This window comes from Octodon degus, unplaced genomic scaffold, assembly GCF_000260255.1.
Source record: "Octodon degus isolate 3935 unplaced genomic scaffold, OctDeg1.0 scaffold00003, whole genome shotgun sequence".
NCBI classification, from domain to species: domain Eukaryota; kingdom Metazoa; phylum Chordata; class Mammalia; order Rodentia; family Octodontidae; genus Octodon; species Octodon degus.
Genome location: NW_004524579.1, coordinates 21,123,889 through 21,136,482, shown reverse-complemented (window position 1 = coordinate 21,136,482; position 12,594 = coordinate 21,123,889).

The window sequence follows — 12,594 nt, the reverse complement described above, 5'->3', positions numbered from 1 at the left end:
AAGAGATCTGGCTTATGAGATTTTTCTCCTACTCAGTGAGCCAAAACACATTTTCAGGTATCTTTTTAAGAACCCCAATATTATGAAGACAAAAACATTCAGAAATTTAAATTCAAAGGGCTCAGAATATCAAGAACATGATGAACTAACTGAAAATTAATCTGTGTCATGATTTGTAATTCCTGAGTTTGAAATGCTATGAAATGTCTAAACCTTATCAAAATGTGTTCAAATTTGTTACTCTTGTCTCCTTGTTGACTGTTTGTTGATTTCTTAAAAATGTAACATGGAAGAAGTCAATCTTTCTGTCTGGGTCACATGCCTATTACAATTAAGATTTTATATCTTCCCACAATGCCACTATTTCTATGGTTTGTATTGATTTTATTACAGTTATGATTATTTAAGAAAACAAAATTTTCTCACTTATGAAAGAGCTAAGTTTCTATGTCAGTATCTTAATTTCTAATTTTATTAAATTCTGTTATTTGTTTGAATAAACAAGTAACTAGTTTTAAAATATCAGCAATCCAATTTTACATGTTAAAATTGTTTGGTACTCTTTGATTTCTTCCCTGCTTAGGTAAAAAAAGCAAATTTTTCAACAGGATTTATTTTTATATCTGTACATCAATCACAACTTTACCTTGTCTTAAATTACATAGTAAGAGGACTATATCATATATTTATATATCATATATATCACCCTCCTTCCAGGACTCATAGAGGCTGAGGCAAGAGGACTGCAAATTCAAGCCCAGACTGAGAAACTTGGTGATCTAGTTAGATCCTGTCTCAAAATTAAAAAGGGCAGAAAGTGTAGTTTACTGTGAAGGGTCTGGGTTCAATCTGCAGCACACATACCTCCAAAGATGCATCTTAAGTAAATGATGGTATAAGTAGAGTGCACATATAAGTTTTTAAGAATTTAGAGCAATAATACTTGTTCTATAACTTATGAAAACAATACCACAATTACTTCAAGGTTGCCGTCTGTCAGTCTGAGCCACGAGGGCTGAGCGCTTTGCATGTCTCTGCTAAGGCTTGGGCGACACAGTCACGCTGGTGACAGACTACAGCTGCCATGTGCGGTTCTCATTCTATGCTAGCCACTGGCTGGGCCACTCTCAGTCCCTCAGTGGCACCAGAGCGTCCTCGCATGAGGCCCCTGTGGGCAGCTCAGGCATGGACTTCTGCTGACTTTCAGACCAGTGTGCATCAGTGACTTCGAAGTCGTCTAATGAAGTCCAGCCCAGCCCTGTCATCTTTCTTCGGATGAACTTCAAGACCACTGATTAAACCTCTAATGCCAGGGGTGGCCGCTCCTCCCTCCTATAGGCTCTGCTTCCCCGAAAGCAGAGGACACACAGTGTGTGTCCCAGGGAGAGGATGGTGGGGCTGTCTTGGAATTCACCTCCATAGTCCTTCCCTGCCGCCTCTAGGGAGGGGACACAGGCCAACCCTCCTGTGCCTTAGGCCCTCTGAGCACCTGTCTCTAGGGCACCCATATTTCTCCTTACCAAGTAACTGCTCTCTCAGGACCTGGTTTTGTTGCAGTCTGCTATTATATGAAAAATACTGAGGCAGAAATTGAAACACGAAGTGATACCTATCTCCTAAAGGATTTCTCTTGTTTGGCTCTTGTTTAAAAAGTGTGTCCTTTCTCAAAAGAAGTATGAATGGCCAAAGTATAAGTGAGTATGAAAAGTATAAATGAGTATGAAAAATGTTTAACATCACTGGCCATGAGAGAAATACAAACTATCACTGAGATTCCCTCTTACTCCAAAAGAATGACCATCATCAAAAAATCAAATAACAACAGATGCTGGCAAGGCTGTGGGGAAAAGCAAACCATTGCATTGCTGGGGGGAGGGGTTGTAAAATAGGATGAGCATTACAGAAATCAGCATAGAGAATCCTCAAAAAATTAAAACTAGAAATTCCATTCAACACAGCTCTTTTCCCTCTGGGTGTCTTTCCAAAAGAGTTAAAGTCATCATGCTACAGTGACACATATATGTCCACATTCATAGCAGCACAGCTCACAACAGCAAAGTCTTGGAAGCGACCCATATATGTTACCACTATCAACAGAGGGGTGGGAAAGAACTGTGGTATTTCAACACAATGGAGTTCTACTTTCCCATAAAGGAGTATAAATTTAAGTCCTTTGTAGGAAAATAGATACAACTTGAGACTGTAATGGTAAGTGAAATAAATCAGACACAAAAGCTTACATAGTGCATGGTTTCTCTTATGTGAGAAACCCAAAGTATAAAGAAATTAAATAGCAAAATAAAAGACAGTTAATAGGAAAAGGGAAGACTGAGAGTGGTGATCAGTGCCTGTAATCCCAGCACTCGGGAGGTTGTAGACAGTAGAATCACTATGAGTCTGATCTAGTAGTGAGACCCTGAACACTCTTTAGACGCTGCCCTAAAATAAAAAAAAAATAGGAAAAAGGAAATAGGTCATTTTTAAATTGGAAAGAGATCAAGAGATGGAGGGAGAGGGGAAAGAGCAGGAGACATAAAAAGAATTAAGATATGCTTTGTACACATACCAATTCCTCACGCTCCCATTATCATTATGTACTACAAACATTTACTAATAGAAATTAAAAAAAAAATTAGTATGTGTGTTGAGGCTGGAGAACTGCAAGTTTGAGTGCAGCCAGGAGACTTTAATGAGGGCTTTTCTTGAAAGAGAGAGAGAGAGAGAGAGAGAGAGAGAGAGGACTAGGGATGTTGCTCAGTGTGAAAGCCTTCAGCTCAATTTCTATTACTCCCTCCCCCCCATATATCATATATATTTATGTATTTACTTAAAATTAAAACTGATTCAATATCAAAAGAGTAATTTGAACATGGTATTCTTATTCTTTATGTCAGTTTCTGACATAAAGATTATTCAATTTGTTTCATTCAGCTGTTATACTGTGAAGTGTTTGTCTTATCAATGGAAAATACATATTATTTTCAAATGTACATGGAAGTTTACAAATCATTCATGCTTTATTATGTGAAACTCAATAAATTTCCAGATTACAGACATGTTATAGCGCATAGATGATTTGCATAAATATAATATGCAATCAATTAAATATTTCTAAATTATTACCCAAGTGAAAGAAGGAGATGAAACAAAATCTAATTTGGAAAATGTTATAAATTTTAATTTTCAGAGTAGATTATTTTTGTAATCACTAAATTACTGTTAATGTTTATTTTGTTGATGTATGAGATTATAAAAATTTAAGGATAAATTTTACACATGGACAGAAGCATGTGCATAGTTTTTAGAAATGTATAAGGAGTGATTGAATAAGTGTTTATGTGCCTCTTATTATACACATGGACTCAGGTAGATGTGAAGGTGTACATACCTAAACATTATGACAATTGCTGCTCTGTTATGTGACATATTATAATGCCCCTTTTTAAGGCTTCCTGTGACTACTGAAGTGTCAACTCACAAAATGTGGGTTGCAATCACGTATGGGAGGCAAAACTTTTGCCATGTTGTGATTCATAAGAAATAACTATAGAAGCAAAAATAAGCAATGTCAGGAACCAGTTCAGTGGAAGATAATCTGATTTCTTTTATCTGCTTTTCAATATGAAAATGGGTCTAACATGTAAACCAAGACCAGAAGTATCAGGAAATAAGATGACACAGAATGAGATATGATATAGAATTTGAACTAAATCTAGGAAAATACATGATGTTTCTGCTTGGTTTTTCATCACTGATTGATGATTAAAATCCCATCCTTCCTTCCTTCCTTCCTTCCTTCCTTCCTTCCTTCCTTCCTTCCTTCCTTCCTTCCTTCCTTCCTTTTTTTCTTCTTCTTTTGATTAAGGATCTGACTATGTAATGCAGGATCTCCTCAAATCCGTGGTAATTCTCCTGTCTCAACTGCCCAAGTGCTAAGATTATAGGCTTGTACCACCACACCTGCCTGAGACCCAATTTTCTATTTCCCTTCCATACTTCTTTTTCCATAACCAAGAACTAAAATGATACCTATACTTGGAGTAGTTTCATTAATGATGTATTTTGATTTTGCATAAGAGGGGCAGAAGCCATGATCTCCAGCCTACACTAATTCTGAGACAACTATTAAAATGTACCCATGTGGTGAGCATAAGAAATGTTCATTTAAGATCTGAGATTTCTCTTCTTTATTAATAGTAAAAGATGTAGAGTTCAAAGATGGTCTTTTGCTGGATGAATGGCACCATAATTAGAAAAAAAAGATTTAGAAAATTGATGCAGAGAAAAAGTGGACAGTAATGGCTATGGTAGTAACTGTTATTGAAAGAATTTACAGTCAAACTTCCTAGTTTTTTTCCTACACAATAATACAAAATGATCTAACTTATTTCTCTGAAACCAGGAAATCTACCCAAAAGGCATGCATTTATTGGGAAAAACTGCCTGATGTATACTGATTTGTACAGAGACAGTTTGTATGATAATATATTTGTTGTGAACATTTTTAAAACATTAAAATTCTACCTGTAAAATTTGGTGAACCAATGTAATTATTGGTTTTTATAACACAATATGTGATTGGTGTATATTAGATCTGACTTATACTGAATGGACCCATTGATGGGTTATCACTGCTCTAAGTGAGTTGAATGAGCTCTCATGGAGTATTTGAGCTACCAGTTAAAGGCAGCAATAGTCTGTATGTGGGTCCTTCCAAGTAAAGGATCCTTTCAAGTGAGTGGGAACTTCTTGGGATAATTGGTTTAACTTTCTTCTCATGTCTAAAGTCATGATTAAATACTCCACACCCCTAGAGGACTGGCCAGGACATTCTTTTCTGTTACTGTCCCTTCTTAACAATAGGACTACCAACAAGTTGATGTCTCAGAGAATATGAGAAGGAATCCTATTTCCTCAAATTATAATCAGGTTCAGACTCTTGTCAGGATTTGTCAGTCCCTATATGATGCAAGAGAATCTGCAGTAAAGACTCCTGGTCAGCGATAGAGTACTCTGGTTCCTGGAGAGAATTTAGGTTAAATCATCTAAAGCCATAGTTTCTAAAATGACATCTAATATCTGGTGTTCTGACAGGGAAGAAGCAAACTGATACTTGGCAGATAGATTGCTTCTCACCAGGAGCCAAAATTCCTGCACCTCTTCCCATGATTCAAGGGATTTTCTTTCCAGCTATTGAGTTTGATTATAGAGGGAAAACAAACAAACAAACAAACAAACAAAAAACCCTCTGCTTTAGGAAAACAAACACAAAGAACCAGTAATGGGGGGGGGGGCGGGAGACAATTATAGCATCCAGAACAACATACTAAAAAACTACATCTGCTGAAGAGATGGGTATTTTCTTGATCATCGAACAATAAAAATAAGGCATTAGTAAAGAAATAACTAGAAAATACAACAAACAAATTCTAATTGCCTTATAGAAGAGTGAGCTTATTTTAGTTAGAGACCTTTAAGCAAAGAAAGGTCCATGTTGGGAACTGTGGCTGATATAATATATCAATATCCCTACTATTTTCCCTTTCTAGGAGGCATGTCATAAACCAAAAACTTTGCTTCTCTTAGCAAAGAGAGACATTATGTGACCATATTTAGGATCTAAGGTGGGCTTTTGCTTTGTTCTGGCCAACAGAATAGGCAAAAACAGTGGTGTGGTGATTGTGTGACGTGGTCCCCAGAACTGTAGGTGTATCACAGTTGAGTGGGCCAAAAACAGTCCTGTTTCTTGTGTAGGACAAGGAAAGAATTGCCAAGAATTCTAGAAGGTGCAGCAGCTGTAGAGATGGACAGAAAGGCAAAGCAGGCAAAAAGAAGGCGTTGGTAAATCAGGCTGTTAGTACTCATAGGTTTAGGCACCCACTGGTCATAGGTGCATCTCACTATTTCTCCCTACTGGTGTAAGCAGTCTTTATGACCTCCTAAAATTAATCCAGGATGATCATGGGGGTACATGTGACATCTACAGTTGAAGGAATGGAAGAGAGGACACAGCTCCTATACTTCTAACTGTACTAGATTCTTTTACTTCTCTTCTGCTTTCACTATTAGAACATACACCAATAGACACTAACCAGTCATGCTAGCCAAGACCTTTCTGGGTCTGTCAACTCAGAGGCAACCACCAGACAAAAATCTGTGATCAGAACTAATCAGTGGGGTCTGTCTTAGATCATTGAATGCTATGATTATATGTCAGTGAGGTTTTTCTGATTGATTTTATTATGCACCATTAGGCTACCTATAGATAGCTCATATGAGACAATAAAGATCTTTTTATTAGAGGATTAGTGGAGAAAAATTTAAAACAAATACAAATAATGCAAGCTGAGGGAAAGATAAGATTTGGAGAAATTACATATGCAGAAGCTCTGGAAGGTCAATAATGGGAGCTTTACTGAAGATGAGGAGGCAAGGAAGAGGAGGATACCCTGATCTATGTAATGGGAAAGCATTTCCCTAAACTGTAGAACAACTCTGGTGTACAATTAGAAACATCACTTAATTTCACAGCAGAAATAAAAGACATATGCATTCACACATTTTGTCATCTTCTGAACCAAACGATCCAGACAGTTTTTCATTTTTTAAAAAATAATGGGTTACTTACACAAATATTAAAACATGTGGGGCTGGTGAGATGGCTCAGTGGTCTAAAGCACCTACTTAAAACAAGCTTAGCAAAACACAGGGACCGAGGTTCAATCCCCCAACACCACATGCCAGCCAACCCCGCCCCCTGGTGGGCTGAGTTGGCCACACACACACACACACACACACACACACACACACTAAATAAATAAATAAATAAATAAATAAATAAATAAAACGTGCTAGAAAACGTTATGGATAAATTCAATTTGCCTCTTTTTTGGAATAAAGTAATTACATACTAATTGCTATGCTTGCATTTTTACTGCAACTGTGAAATTGACTAAGAAAGATGGCGTCCAACCTACAAAGGCCAAATTTTACATCAAATGGTTTGCCGCAAACACACTGGGTGAAAATTTGAAGATAACAGAAAAGTCAGCTTCATCTTTTGTCTATTCAGTTAAAGCTACTCTAAATTTGGAATCCTATTCCCAACCAAGATATCATATAGGAGTCCAGATAGAATGATTAAAGTTTCGGTGTTCTCTTCTGTGCAAACCAATGAGAAAGGACTTGAATGTGTGCTAACACACTGCAGGGAAAATTAATACAGCGGAGATCCTGATGTTTACTTGGATATGTACAGTGGGTGGTGGGAGGTGGATAATCCTGTTTTACTCTGATTTCTTCATTTTTTAAAAAAATATATTTGGTTGTTGCAGGGTCTCACCTGGACTTGTGGTGATCCACCTGCTTTCAGTCTCCCCAGGGCTGGCATTACACCTGGACTCTGGCCAGCTCAGCCCACCCTGGAGGCAGGACTGATAAGCATGTGGCGCCGGGGATCCAGCTGCAATCCCTGAGCTTGCCTGCACTTGCTGAAGCAGGAGCTTTAGTCCACTGAGCTAACTCGCCGGTTCTACCGTGATGTCTGTACCTTGGTCTAAGTGAATAGAATCAAGATGTGCTGATCACTCAGGTCTACTTGTCTAAAGAAGACAAGAGCCCCTGCCTTCATTTTAATCTAAGTCTGTCTCTTAGTGTTGCATGTTTTTTGCCACCCACTTGGGTACAATGTTGTAAACTAGCACATACAGATGGTGCCCAGACAGAGACTTAACTGCAGAAGTCCACTGGGAGGAGGAATATTTTGAGTCAGAGTGTATACTTTGCAGTGGGGAAGTCTGGCCAGCAAAAAGAAAATGACAAAATAGAAAAGGAAAAAGAAAGATGAATGTGAGTGTATAAATGTTTCAGTCAGGGTCACGGAGCAAAGTTCACTATCATTAAATCTCTTTATTGTGGTACCAGTCTGGCACTCAAATTTGTACTCAGTTGATTTCTTTCATGTTTGAAAATATTATCAAACATCATCTTCAGATGCACAAATTTGAGACACTGTCGAGATTAAGTGAGAGTTTGTAGCATCCTTATACCCAAGACTCTGTTATATCCCCAAAACTGTAGTATAAGTTGTATAAATAATTAAAATCCAGTGTCATAAATAATAGGGTTCAGGGATCTTTCCTGTTGGGTTTGTAGGAGACTGTCCTGGGAACTGTATGTTTACCTCCTCTAGATATTAAGCGTTTAGCAAAGGCCTACCTTTCTACAGGATAATATTAACTTTCCATATTAATTTTCAAGAATTAGCAGTTGAGCAAACTTGAAGAAATTGAGCAGCAGGACATCTTGAAATCGTAGAAGAAATGCTGCTGAGAACATGTTTCAGGTCTCATCTCTCAGTTAACCCGACCAGACCAGGCTCATTGGAAAATGGCTCTCGTAATGTAACCATTTCTCCAGAAGCCATTTCCACTCAATCCTCTTTTATACATTCTTCAAGGCCCCCTTCTTTAAGGCCCTTCAAGGAACCTTATGCCCAGTTCTTACCCACGTTGAGGGAAAGCCCAAGCAGTAGACACTGTGTGGCCTTTGAGAATGCTAATGATGACTGTAAACAAGCCATAGGAGTAACCAAAGTCTTGCAAACTATTTGCAAGTATGTCAAGATGTGGGTGCTCAAGATCCTAAGTGCTCTATGTTTGCCCAAGGTATGTTTGGTTTAATTAAACAAAATCAGGCTTCTTCAAAGATACAGTGTTTTAATTGTGGCAAAACAAGGCATAGCCATGAACAGTGCAATCAATTCCAGGCAAGAAAGGGTGCAGTTGCTCTTCTCCTGAAGAGGAAAGCACTGAGCACTTGTGTATATAGCCCCAGAGAAAATTCCCTCTTTATTTGTGAGCTCTGGTAATGAAAAGAGCAGTTGAGTCCAGAAATTAACATTAAGAAGACTCATTATGAATGTTCAATTAGTTCAAGATATTATTGGGGGGACATTAATTGGATTCACCCAAAATTTGGAATACCTCATATCAGCTGAGCAATCTGATTAAAACATTGGGAAGGGATCTAGGTTAAAATTCTCCTCATATCCTCACACCTGAGGCTCTTAAAGAGCTACAGATAATAGAAATTGTGTTGGCAAATATACAGGTGTTTCAAATCAGTCTGTGTCTTTTATACTGATCATACTGTCTACTTCTCACTTGCTTACTGGCTATTTTTATTAAATGGTGAAAAATAAATGTCAATCTATTGAATGGCTTTGTCTTCCCAACCAGCTGACAAAAGTCTTCAGATGTACACATATCAAATGAGCTATGGCAAACGGATGTAACACATACATCCCAATTTGGCAGACTTCAGTATGTACATGTTGGTGTAGATACTTATTCTCGTCATGGGCATGCTGCCTACCATGCAGGCCAAGCTGAAGGGCACACACAGCAACATGGTCTCTTGGCATTTGCAAAGATGGGAGTTTCTAAGACAATACAGACAGATAATAGTCTTGTCTATTCAAGAGAGAGCTTTCAAAGCAGAAATGGAATATTTCTCATTCTTTTGGAATTCCTTACAATCCACAAAGACAGGCTATTGTTGGGTGTGTGTATATAATACTAAAATGACCATTACAGAGACAAAATATGGGAGATAATCTGCCATAAACCAAAAGCTCACCTTGGTTTTTTCACAGTTTCTACTTAAGTTTTTGAACCCTGTTCAAAATGTAAATATCGCATTAGCAGAATAACATTAGCCAAAAGTACAAGATTATAGGAAAAGAGAGAAGGCAGAAGAGTTGTGGTGGCTTTAGAGACAGGAAAATGGAAGGGACTGGATACTCTGGTCACATGCGGGTAGAAGCTTGCTCGTATCATTGCAGGAAATGGACAGCGTAGGTGTCCTCTAGGAACTTATGACTTTCAAGAAGTCCTACCGATGACATGCTGTTGAGGAACTGACTCTGTTCTCCTCACCAGCAAAATCCTTCCCTCAGACTAGTGAAGACATAGAAAGACTTGTTCATCAACACTGCCTGCCTGAGAAGATGGTATCTGATATTTAGGGAAATCCCTATTAAATAGACCCTCTAGAGGCTCTCCTGACTGCCAGTTACAACTACACTCCTCTTCAGCTAGAAGAAGATAGAGCACTCCTTGTATAATAGCCCCCATAGTGATTACTGATACTTCTCCAGAGATGGATGACTGTCTTGTTTTGTTTTGTTTTTGTGGTACTGGTGATCAAACTCAGGGCCTTGCACTTGCCAAGAAAGCATTTATTCTACTAAGCTATCTCCCCGGTTTGACTGTTAAGTCATTTACAATACAGGCAGTCAGATAAGGCTAGGCTCTCCAAAAGAGCCATTACAAGGTGGATGCAGATATAGTCATTAAAAGTTATACTTTAAGACAAAATATCCAATAATCAAACCTACATCCTTTTCCTAAGAGTAAACATGCAGTGATTGATATTCAATTACAGTTACGGTAAAACAAAAAGGCAGAGATATGGGAGATCAGATAGAACGATTAAAGCCTACTTCCCCTCTTTCGTGAACACTAAGAGAAAGACTTGAGTGTGTGCTGACACACTGCATGAAAAACTAATGCAGCTGAGATCCTGATGTTTACCTGGATATGTACAGTTGGTGATGGGAGGCAGATAATCCTGTTTTACTCTGATTTCTGTGTCCATGTATGAGTGAATAGCGCCAAGGTGTGCTGATCACTCAGGTCTGTTTGTCTAAAGGAGATAGGAGTCCCTGCCATCATTTTAACCTGATTCTGTGTCTCTTTGTGTTTTATTCTTGTTGTCTCTCAGTAAGGTACAAGGTCATAAGATGGCTCCTGCAATTTCATTCATCTACTGCAGCCAAAGCTTAGTCATGAATATTCAAAGAGTCAGAGAATATATAATAAAGCATCGGTAGAAGAAAATCACCTAAGAAGAAACACTAAATATCTAAGAATTGAGCAAAAAATGGTAAAGAACTTTGCACTAAATACAATTAAATATGAATTGTGAGAAAATAATTATAACATAATTATTAAGTATAAATTGGCAAAACAGCAAAGACATAGTGCAAGGAGCAATGTTAACATAGTTATACATCTTAGGAAAACTCAGTGCTTATAAAATGGTGAGGAGAAGGTAGTTAAAAGGATTATAAATAGCCATGTAAGGGACAAGAGCCCTAATAGAGACAGCACAATCACTCTAATATTTAACGTAGGTAAACTTTTATACATAAATGCAGAGGAGGTAAAGGTGACAACTTTAGAATGACAACAAATTTATCAAACTTCACATTTAGCCAAAGTAAGAGTAGAACTAATAATAATTTAGGCTAAATTGAGAAAATGAAGGCAAAAAGTAAATTAAATTCTAAATACCAGTTTTTCTCCAACTGAAAAAAAAGTACAAGTATTTAACTACATATTGCTTGAAAGAATACTTAGGGCAGTGTAATGAAAATGCTTGAAATGAAAAACTAAGAAAAGAATCTAGACAAATTCAAGAAAACAAAGCAAGAGTATTAGATATAACAGGAGAGAAAGTGGGAAGGAGAGTTAAAAGTACTAAAGAGGAAGCTGAAGGACATTACACAATGAGAAAGGGAAAAATTTATGAAGAAGATATAAAAGTCATAAAGTTGGATGCACCAGGAAGATAACAGCTAAATATATAAAGCAAAATATTAGAAATGCACATTGACCTTGATAAAAATGCAATTATGGGAAAAGATTTTATTGTACCATATTCAAGAATTGCATAGATATAATAGACAAGAAATAAGTGAGGGCACAGAAGCATAAAATAATGCAGTCAATAAACTAGATTTTATGTTTGGGTATACATAACTATACAATATGTACAGCATTGCATTCTACAAAAGGAAGAAAGGAAGTTTTGCTTCTATTCTATAAAATAAATATTGTATATTTATAGTAATCTTTCACATGCTGCTAATAAATGAAACATTTCAGAAAAAACTTTAATTTACCATCTTTGATCACAATCCAATGTAATATTTAATGTAAAATATCCTTCAAATATTAACTGCTTATAAATTAAGGAGTATCTATCTGTACAATCCCTTGGGCCAAAGAAAAGTAAAAATTGAAATTATAAATAGTCTCCAAAGAAAATACAAACCCTTCTCTGTTGGTTAGGATTATTATGTTAAAATTATCAGCAAATCCAGACTCTAATGTCTTTAGGAATAATCTATACAAGGAAACATGAGTTGAGATATTCAAGGTAACTTCAGCGACTCAAGTACATCTTTGGGGCTTAGTGTTTCTTCCACGGACATTGCCACAGGCATTTAGGTTTGCTGGGTTTGTTTCTGTCCTTTTGTACTCACATCTGCAAGACAGCAGCATTTAAATGCATCGTTTTCCAACGTGAAGAAATGGGATGAATTAGATTTCTATAGCATCCCAAAGCTACTAATGAAGTTATTTATTAATGTACAGCTTCATATTCCTTGGACAAGAATTTTCTTGAAACAGGAGTAAAAGTGTGCTGACAGAAGTGGTCTTTGTTCTTATTCCTGGTGGTAAATTTTGTGCATATAGGTGATTTTAGTTCTTAGAAAAAAAAAGACAAAAAACTTAGACCTCAGAA